General features: G+C 44.0%; 1 long non-coding RNA gene across 11 annotated transcripts; it reads left to right on the top strand.

The window, feature by feature from the left end:
• Positions 1 to 1733: 1733 nt before the first annotated feature.
• Positions 1734 to 9272, top strand: LOC123119839 (uncharacterized). Of its 11 annotated transcripts, none has more exons than XR_006458989.1 (10): positions 1736 to 2218; positions 2303 to 2417; positions 2951 to 5818; positions 5910 to 6000; positions 6645 to 6719; positions 6954 to 7041; positions 7198 to 7416; positions 7534 to 7728; positions 7916 to 7982; positions 8468 to 9272. It is a non-coding gene; the product is annotated as an uncharacterized lncRNA (long non-coding RNA). The 11 variants fall into 11 exon arrangements; XR_006458996.1 differs by having other exon boundaries at positions 8362 to 9272; XR_006459000.1 differs by having other exon boundaries at positions 1734 to 2218; positions 7198 to 7728; positions 8667 to 9272.
• Positions 9273 to 10793: the final 1521 nt, after the last annotated feature.

Raw genomic sequence — 10793 nt, 5'->3', positions numbered from 1 at the left:
CGAACCAATATAAATCTTGTGTCCCCTGTGTTGTGAATTCGTCTAGTTCGTTCTTGAGATCTTAGCTAGTTAGGACGTGGATCGATGGGGAGGAAACCTTCGTGCGCACCCCAGTGTTCGAACCTTGAGGGTTTTGCCAGAACCCGTGATCCGACAGGGTTTCTGCGAAACATAAAACATGCAACAAACAGGAACTGGCACTGGGCACTGGATCAATATGTTAGTCCCAAAAATAGTATAAAAAGTTGCCAAAAGTATATGAAAGTTGTATAATATTGGCATGGAACAATCAAAAATTATAGATACGACGGAGACGTATCACCCCCTCCACCATAATCCACCTCGGTCATATTGTCGTAGTGCTTAGGCGAAGCCCTGTGCTGGTAGCTTCATCATCACCGTCATCACGTTGTCGTGCTGACGAAGCTCTCCCTCGAAGCTCTACTGGATCGTGAGTTCGTGGGACGTCACTGAGCTAAACGTGTGCAGATCGCAGAGGTGCCGTACGTTCGGTACTAGGATCGGTCGATCATGAAGACGTACGACTACATCAACCGTGTTGTCATAACGCTTCCGCTTACGGTCTACGAGGGTACGTGGACAACACTCTCCCCTATCGTTGCTATGCATCACCATGATCTTGCGTGTGCGTAGGATTTTTTTTGAAATTACTACGTTTCTCAACAGACTCACATATTATATCATCATATCACAAAACTATTATAAGGAATCAAGTTTATATTGTCCAATGATCTTCATGAAAGTTTTTATTATATCCTTCTTGAATATCTATCACTTTGGGACTAATTTCATATGTTGCTTTTGATAGCTCAAACAAATCTAAGTGAAGAACATGAGCATAAAAATTTTGTTCTCTCAAAATAATTTAAGTGAAGTAAGAGAGAATTTCTTTAAAAAATTACTAACTCTCAAATAAATCTAAGTGAAGCAAGAGAGTATATCTTCAAAAATACTAAAGCACACTGTGCTCAAAAAGATATAAGTGAAGCACTAGAGCAATTCCATAGCTCAAAAAGATTTAAGTGAAGCATAAAGAGCAATTCTAACAAGTTATAGCATAATTTTGGCTCTCTCAAATAGGTGTGTCCAGCAAGGATTCAAGACTAAAATAAAAAGCAAAACAAGCAAAGAATCATATCATACAAGACGCTCCAAGCAAAACTCATGATATGTGACGAATAAAAATATAGCTCCAAGTAAAATACCGATGGTCGTCAGAAGAAATAGGGGATGCCACTCGGGCATCCCCAAGCTTAGTTGCTTGCTTCTCTTTAGATAATAGCTTGGGATGCCATGGGCATCCCCAAGCTTAGGCTCTTCTTACTCCTTATTCCTTCATCCATCATGATCTCACCCAAAACTTGAAAACTTCAATCACCCAAAACTCAATAAAACCTTTGTGAGATATGTTAGTATAAGAAAACAAATCACTACTATAAGTACTGCTGAAAACCCATTCATATTTTATTTTTGCATTATCTTCTCTACTCCTAATCGAGCAGTTGGTAGTCTCCGGCGGTCAATTTTCGTCCCATCAGAAACGGGTTTTTTCGTCCTCGATCCCACCTCCCGCATCCCATCGATTCCCCCCTCCATCCTCGAACCACGAAAGAAAAAACGGTAGGCTCCCACGATGTCTAGTGCTAAACCCTCCGGTTGATCGAAAAAAATTCATTCTGAAAAAAATCTACGAAAATAAACCTATGAAAATTAGCCAGACGTTGCCCGTGCGTTGCGAACGAGCGAGCGAAGCCTTTGCCCTCAAGCGACGCCACACCAGATCCTTCGCCCTCGCAGCCGCCGCCGATCCCCTCCCTCAAACGCCGCCGCCCGTCGCTGCCGCCCCCGCCACCTCCCGTCGCGGCCGCCCCGCCACCTCCTGTCGCGGGCAGGCGGGAGGAGCCCTGCCCGGCCATGGCGACACCGCCGGCGGCCTCCTCCTCCCCCCCACCTTCTCTCCCTCTCCCAAGGGAGGGAAGGGAATGGAAGGGATCCGGCGGCAAGGGGAGGAAGCGCCCAGATCCGCAGCCGCACCGGCGGGCCGCCGTCCCTCGAGATCGTCCAGGGAGGTCTGACCCGGCTGCAGCCATGCACTGAGACGCCCGAAACCCTAGCTACCCGTGGAGGTCCGACGCCTCAACCTCCAAGGAAAGGACGCGCGCCGGCTGCAGGCCATCTCCGGCGACCTCCGACCATGGTGCGCGCGCCTCCTTCCCTTTTCTTGTCGGTTTCTTCATGCCCCTCCTTGTGATTCCTTTCCTTTCCTTTATTTTCTGTGCAGGTTGCTCGGATCTGGACCAGCTGCTGCTCCTACTGCTTCAGGTGGACGAGGACGAGCCCTCCCTCATGGCTGCTGCGGCTGCCTACTCCCTCCTCCTACCCCCTGTCCTGGTGTGGTGAGCTCCACCCCCTTCCCTGCACATCTCATCTTTGATTGCAATGGTCTGGACACAACTTGGTGGTGTTTGCTAATGTGCACGTATCCGTCCAGTTTGAACGTGTGTGCAATCAAATTGCTGTATATTGTGTTGTTTGATTCTTGCTTGCTTGCTTGAGCAGAGGAAAATCATGTATAGATAGACACAATCATTGTTCTTTATTTTTGACAGCCCAAAGTCATTCTTCTGCACCACATAATTCTAATTGCTCGCTTGTATGGATTTCAAGTAATCTCTCTAGCATCCTTATTCTAACAAGTGGTTTGGTGCATGTTATTTATTAATGAACTTGATCAAAACTTCTTTATTTTAAGTACATTTGTACTTCCAGTTTATTCATCCAATTAGATTTGCAAACAACTTGCTTTTCTAGCATGGCCATTTCTTGTTGGCATTAGAAGATGTCTCTGCTTCACATTATCACTTGCAATAAGGATTGTTCTTCAAAGTGGCAAATGCCGCATCATTACTTACAGTTCTGCCGATTGTAGGAGAGCAGTATTCTTCCATCCCCAATCAGAAATAGCTGCTAACTGAGCGCATCAGTTAGAAGAGAAGTTAGAGCTGACGGGAGTGGTGCTAACAGTTTCCACAATAATCGCCTGACAGATAAATATATATCTTCTCATTTTTCAGATTTTGTTGTTCAATCCAGTTAAATCTATTAGCTTACTGTTTGTGGTATAACTATTTCTAGAATTTACAATGTGGTTTCCATGCCTATTGATTTAACTTGATGAGAAAAATTAAACCTATGTTATTCAAAATTTAGTGGGGACCGTTCTTGATTTTTTAATGCACTGCCTAGAAGGTAGCTCTGAATAAATCTTCTATAAAATAAACATATTTTATTGTTAAATTTTGTATTTTTAGAAGCAGATACCATTCATTGTTTTTTCATTTACAACTGCACATGTTCGGTTATGTGTCCATATATGCGGTACGGAGTTTTAGATATGAAGCAAACAGTTCAAGGTATTTCGTATTGGTAGAGCTTAATCCGTGATGTGTGATGCTTTCTAATAGCACTGTATATTGTATAATTTAACATATAACTCGTTATAATTCTGTGAGTGAATTCCGGCTTTTACCCCCTAATTAACCATTTTCGACACTATTTACCCCATTTAACAAATTTTCATCCAGATTACCCCATTTAGTGACAATCTTGTCTGTTCTTACCCCTTTTAAATTTTAAGAGCCTTCTTGCAAAGATCATGTTAATTTTACTCGAGACTAAGTGCCCAAATATACATTTTTATTAAAACAAAAAAAATCTGATCCTATCATGTCAATAACTTTTTTTTTTGCAAGAATCATGTCAATAACTGGTAGTACTAATTTTCAATGGACACACATCATTGGAGCTCACTAAAAAACACATGTACGACAATAGCGACAATAGCACCGCAGACATGTAAAATAGACTGTGGTGTTTTTGTTTGATGATCTCCCAAAGCTTAAAATAAGTGGTTCCTCCGATGTTTTGCATCAAAGAAGAAAACAAAAATATCATCACATGAAACCTAGAAACCGAGTACGAAAGTGTTATGCGCCGGGCCCGACCTCCTCTGGCGCTCCCGCGAGCGGCAGGGGAGGCAAACCCTACCGCCGCCGCTAGGCCCCCTCCTCCCCTCCACCCTCCCTCGCAGCCGCCAGAGGCCGTGGCCGAGCGACGCCCCGACGGCGCCGGCGCCGGCTGGCATGTTCAAGTGTCGGCTGGCGCGTAGACGGCTTGTGTCGGCCTTCGATTCCTCTCCTTGTCGTCCGGGCGCTACTTTGGTCGAAGGATTGGACCTTTCCCAGCAGCGGTCCATCGCTCGTCTCGCGCCCGATAGCAGGACCGACCTCGTCTCACGCCCTACAACACGACCGACCTCGTCTCACGCCCGGTGCAGCAGGACGGGTCGATGGAGGCCAGTTTTGGCTGGCCTATTGGGTCTCGGCGCTGGGGGCTACCCAGGGGTGTGAAAGGCGGGGCCTTTCCACTCGTCTCTTTTGTTGGGGTACCAGCGGGTCTCGGGTGAGGTGGTGTCAAAGGTCTTGGATGCCAGGGCGGTGGCCCTGGTGGTGGTAGCACGGTGCACATGGGCAGAGCCTGTGGCTCGGTGTTGCCCGGTGGCCATGGCCGGGTGGGCGGTGTGGTCGCCGGGGTGTGGCGTTCGGTGGCCGTGAGTGTTGACTGGGGTGAAAACCTGTTCGATCTTCAGACGGACCGGCGGCGGCGAAGGTCGTTCCCTTCCTGAAGGCATCGTCGCAGCTCTCATTGCCCATCGTGTTGCTCCAAGGGAAACTCTGACCCTCATGTCGGGTGGTGGTGGCCCTTTCGTATCGTAACCTTCCTGAAGGTGCCACCTTGGATCCCACGGTTTGTCGTATGCGGCTTCAGTTCTTCGCGATAGCGTGTTCACTGTTGAGGACCCTGGTTACTCTTGTAGTGCTAGGGGTGGTGTTGATGTGCTCAGTGCCTATGTATCATGCCGTGGGTGTGTGCGTGTGTTACGGTGTTGTGCGTTTATACTGGTTGTGGATGATGTTGCTTTATATATAAAGCAGGGCGAAAGCTTTTTTGGGTAACCTACAAACCGCAACCCACAATGCAAAATTGAACGTACTTGACCGCCGAAGATAACTGTTTCTCTTTCCCTCGATGTGGTGCTCACGTACCTGACAGCCATGAGAAGAAAAATGGGTGCGGCTAAACCAAGTGACCGGGTCGGGCATTGGAAAAAATGCCAAGAAATCTGATGGCGGGGAGTTAGCTAGCAGATCACTCTCAAAAATCTTACTGGGGTAAAAACTGACAAGACTTTTGCTAAATGGGGTAATTGGGATGAAAAAATGTTTAATGGGGTAACTAGTGTCAAAAATGTGGAAGTAAAGGGTAAAAACTGGAATTCACTCTAATTCTGTTAAGTCGTACTTATACATCTTACAACCAACATGTGTAGTGATCTACTCAGCCACCTTCTTAAAAGTGAAATTTCTTGCCAATTATAGCTGCATGCAAGAATTGATTTTCTATCTGGTAGCTACTAGTATGTTTTAGAAGGGAGATTACTTTGCTTCGAGGTACAGGATGTTGTGATATTTGTTTTTATCGCCTTCTTGTATTTCTGACATTGACTTCCTTCTTTTCCTTTCATTCTCAGTGAACAAAGGAAGCCTTGCGCCAAGGAGAAGCGGACGTGGTGTTCGACTAGGCCAAAGAGAGGACAGGAGAGGACCACAGAGAGCAAAGGAGAGGATAGAATCAGAGCACCGTCACTCAGGCGTGGGTAAATCCGATCATGGTGCTTCAGGTTCAGGGTCTGCCTTGCTATGATACAATGCGGGAGGAGATCAACATGAAGAGCAAGGTGCCTGCCGGCCTACTTCTTCTTCAAGCTGTTGTTCCATTCGAACCGCCATTGGTTGATTTTGATGGCTAATTCGTCTCTGAATGTGCAGGTCTCCTGATCCAAGTCCCCTGTCAGGAAGTGGTTCAACATCAAGGGCAAGGCGCAGGATTTCCATGCGGATAACGATGCTACTACCCAAGGTAAACAATGCTTTTCTCCCAAAGATAGAGTCAGAGTAGGATTCTGCTTTTCTCACACTATACCTTTTGGATTTTAAGTTTTAATTAAGGGTGTAGTACAGCTCTAGACACCAACTATTTTTCTCGCATTTTGTTGCTCATCCTTTGTGTGTGATCCAGGAAGGTTACCCTTTGTTTAATGCATTTGAGATTCCCATCATCATCCCGTGCCTGTAATTTCTCAGTTCCGTCGGACGCTTCCAGTCCATGTTCCAAGCATTGATTCAGAGGCGCATTAGCACCAATCAGGTCCCCATCAAAACGACGTCTTGTCTCTTCACATAGGACATGGCCTCCTCCAAGCCTCAGTTCCTCCCTTGTCTGAAATCAATTCAATGGTGTACAAGTACATAGAACGTCCCAATCAAACATTACTTTGTCCCAAGCGACGCACGCAGTAGATGTTATGTTTGTCCGGAGCTGCCTAGATTTTTTTTGTATATGCTTCTCATGTCAACAACAGATAGGACTAGTTTTTTTAACGTGGTCAAGTTTCTACTTTTGATCCCAGGGACGAAGAACTACTGAAGAATTTGTCAGTTTTTCCTTTGCATTTTTGCTGCCTCTGTTTAGTCCAGGGGCTAAATTTTGTGTTAGTGACGCAGGACGGGATGAAGGTGATTAACGGAGGACCAGCTGCTTGCAGAGGGACACAGGCGCTGCCAAGAAAAGCAGAACTGGTACAGTTAAAGCATTTGGACCACGCTCCCCCTCTCTCTCTTCATACATCAAAATTGCAGCTACCTCTTTTCTTTCTTTGTTGCTGCTTGGTCAGAGCTCTCTTTTTAACTGCTATGCCTCTTTTGCCAAATATAAATATAAACAATCTACTTATCCGATTGTTTGTTGGAGCAGCCCAACTTATCTGATTGTTGGTTATTCTGTTTATGTTGTTCCTTATGGGCCTACTTCAGAACGGTCGTTGAAGCAAAATATCGATCATGTTCGTAGATCAGGGAATGAATTTGATGTGTCACGCCTGACAAAAGCCCAAGATTACAGGTACCACCTGTTCACTGTCTGTGCTCCTACATTGCAATAGGGATCTGCTGCGCTACTGTTCATGTTATTCAGATCATAGTACCTTAGGTTGTTTTCGTAATTCTACTTCGCTGGCGCATTCTGAGACGTCATTATTTTGCTTCCTTATCTGTGCAGAATCTTTGTGGCGACGTGGAATGTTGGTGGCCAATGCCCATCAAGGGGGTTGAATTTAGATGACTGACTCCATTGTTCACCCCCTGTTGATATCTATGTGCTCGGGTATCACTTATTACGAGGACACTAAACAAGAACGCTGGGTCTAGCATTCATGCTGGCTATCACACGCCATTCCCTGTCCCTGATCCGGTTGTGGAACTAGATGCTGATTTTAAGGTATCATTGCGAAGACATGATAGCTCATCATTTTCCACCACTATCATTCCGAAACCTTAGTCGGAGTTTAAGGGTTTCAGGAAATGATATGTTCTCACAACCAATATTGGCCCGTAGGTTTAGTGTGTGCGACCCTGTTAACATAGGATTCAGGCCGAGCGATTTTGATAGAAATTTCAAGTGTATCGGATCACCAGTTGATGAGTATATTGAGGAGGGTACAAGTAATGGAGCATATTTTTCACCATTCCCATATGGTTATGGTACTTAAACACCTATGGAAGAAGATGAAGAGCAGCCAAATACTTCTAGGTATTTTCTTTTGGCATGTACCATTAAATTTCATATGCTTGTTCTTTAAATATCTTAATATTTCTCTTTTAAATGTTAATACATTTAAAATTATCTGCAACTATTTGTGCTCAGCAGTCCTATCCTACCTTCTTGATGATGCTTCTGTTAAGTTCATGCAGTAAGACAAATATTGTGTTTTTACCAGGTGTCCAGGTATTGTTTGGTTGCCAGCAAACAGATGGTTGGCAGATTTCTCACATTTTGGGTACCAGGTATATAACCAATTAACTCTGAAGAGACGAAAAATACAAATTAGTGTGGTATATTGCCGGTTCTTTATCTTATGCTTGTCCATGTGCTTTTTTCCCCTTGGTTGATTATGGACCACATAAAACTTCTAAATTATAAACTAGATATCATGTTCAGCGTAATTCGGCACTAATTTTCTGGTGTGCTATTTCCCATGTCCATCTTACTATCCAGCTGCTTGCTTGTGGTAATTTTGCAAACACTAGAAAAAAAATCAAATTTATAGGTTGTTCATCCACCTTATAATGTTAATTGGAGATAAGAGCAGAGGAACGGTTTGAGGCACATCACATAATTATTCTGTATGAACTGCCCTAAAACTAATCATATTTACACTTGTAGGGGCTAGCTTTGTTGATGCATATGCCGACATGATAAACTTGATATACATGCATACTTTAATGTTAATTGGAGATAAGAGCAGTTATGCGGCGTTCCCTTCTTGAAGGCATCGCCGAGGAGAAGTTCAAGGCCACCATCTGCTATCTCCGGGGGAAACCCTAGATCAGTAGATCAGATGATGGCGGCGCTATTTTGTGTCGTTTCCTCTCGGGGGCGTCAGTCTTGGAGGTGTTCACGGGATCGAGGGACCAGTGGGCGGCTTCTTTGGTGTAGCGGTGCTTCATCTTAATCATTGATGGCAGCAGGTCTCGGCGGCGTGGTGCAGTGGAGACTTGGCGCCCGATGCGCGGAGATGGACTCGCGCAGGAGGAGGTAGCTGTCTGGCGTCATGGTGACGTCGATGGCGGAGTGGCCTTCACAAGGTAGAAGACTCAATATATTCTGAAGACGGACCTGTGGAAGATGGCTGCGACGACACAAGAGTGTGTCTGACCGGATTGTGCCCCAGACCCGGTATGTGGCTCGGCTGGGGCTGCCGGCTTTTGATGTTAGGTTTAGGTGAGTGGTTTGGGTAGTGGCCCAACTAGCATCCCTTCATCATATGGATAAGAGTAGCGGCATATGTTGCCGAGATGGTGGATTCAGGAATATTGTCTGTAATACTTTGTAAGGTCCTCGAGAATAATTAATAAAGTGGCCGTATGCATCTCCCAGATGCAGAGGCCGGGGGTCATCCTCCATTTCTAAAAAAAAGATAAGAGCAGCCTCATAGTTTGGGTGCATCACATAATTACTATGTATGAACTGTCCTAGAACTAATCACATGTACACTTGTAGGCTTCAGAGTGTTGTTTCTGAAGAACCACATTCAAGTCATTAAATCGATTTTATGAAGAGATTCTCTCAGTTCTTGCATATTCGATGTTTCATGTTTGGCCTGCTTGGTAGCAACATAGATTCTCTACAACGTGCTAATGACTTATGGGATGATACCATCATTATATTGTCAGGTCATATACCTCCTATCTTTTATGCAATCTTGAAGTTTATTTACAAGGATACAATGCATGTTTTCCTGATCGAGTGATCACTCGATTATTTGTTCAACCGAGATCTGGAAATTAGGGTGAAAGGGTCAGTACTTACATAGGGTTATAACTATAGCCAAGGATATATTCAACATATATAATTTCAAGAGAATGCCAAGGTACCCATTTAGTTCTACCAATCCCATTTGCCTCAGAATTGTTTTTGAAATATTTTAACAAAATCAATTCAAACCTTTTCCTTATTAGTCCGCACCAATTTTAGATTTTAAAGTGCCTAATTTTAATCAATAAGGATCATGACATTGCAAGGCTTGAATTTTTAGACTATGTTCAGTTTCTATGCCAAGCTGGAAATTTGAAGATAAAAGTTAAGGTGTACTTCAGGTGTCAACTATCAATACTAAAAAAAGAGCCTTCATTTTTCCATTGGTCATGACATCAAACATGTGTATCCTACCATGTAGGAGTACTTGTTCCAATTCATGGCTTTCATCTTTCATGCGTGTGTCTTCAAAGTTTATAGGCAATTACCACACATAACTAACCAAGCCCCTCATCATGCTCGTGGTTAGCCATTTTAAAACCTTTCTCTTTTATTTGTTGTGTGCTCATTGAGCTATTCTATCATGCTTGTCGTTTGTTGTCAAGGTGAGTTGAGGCACACAACAAGGGCTGAGGTTGAAAAATAAAATGCCATTGTGATGGTAAGCAAAATATCAGGTTCCAATTAGTGGAGGACTACAAAAGTTAAAGAGGTCTTGATGAGATGATTGACATGACATGAATAGTTAATTTGACGTGTATCATGGGCACTTCTTCATTATTCAGTTGTCTCGCTTGAATTTGTGGACCAACTGGTGGACATAGTTCAGTTTTCACAGATAGCAAAAGTTACAAAACTGGGTGTGCTAGATTTTGTTCAAAGTGCAAACTTTTATTTGATAAAGCCGATCAGGTTTACTTGTGTAGATCAATGCAGTACCAACTGTAAAAGAGTTACAACACAAGGAGAAGAGTCTCCTTTTTTGTATTACACTGGGATTGAACCCGCATGTTGCTGGGGCAACCCTCTTTTATTTTGGTCTTTAACTCTATTTTCTGGTGTGTCTTTGTTTATCAAAAATAGTTGCCTGCCCTGCCCTCGACAATTCACAGTGTGTGCACGGCATCTTATATACACTATGGCTGGCTAATTTAGATAATTACCACCTACGACCACTATCTTGCCTATTTTTCTTGTGATGGCAGCCATAAGTAGAGGGTTCAGCAAGGCATTGAGAGAGACAGGTGGCAACTTCTCTACATGTAAAAAAAATATAGATAGAGGGGGGGGGGGATAGACTTCTAGAATTTACGCCAGGTTAAGACAAGCAAATTTCAAAA

The sequence above is a fragment of the Triticum aestivum genome, chromosome 5D (genome assembly GCF_018294505.1).
Source record: "Triticum aestivum cultivar Chinese Spring chromosome 5D, IWGSC CS RefSeq v2.1, whole genome shotgun sequence".
Lineage (NCBI taxonomy): Eukaryota > Viridiplantae > Streptophyta > Magnoliopsida > Poales > Poaceae > Triticum > Triticum aestivum.
The sequence above is the reverse complement of the archived record's forward strand: the minus strand, read 5'-3'. Positions and strand labels throughout refer to the sequence as shown.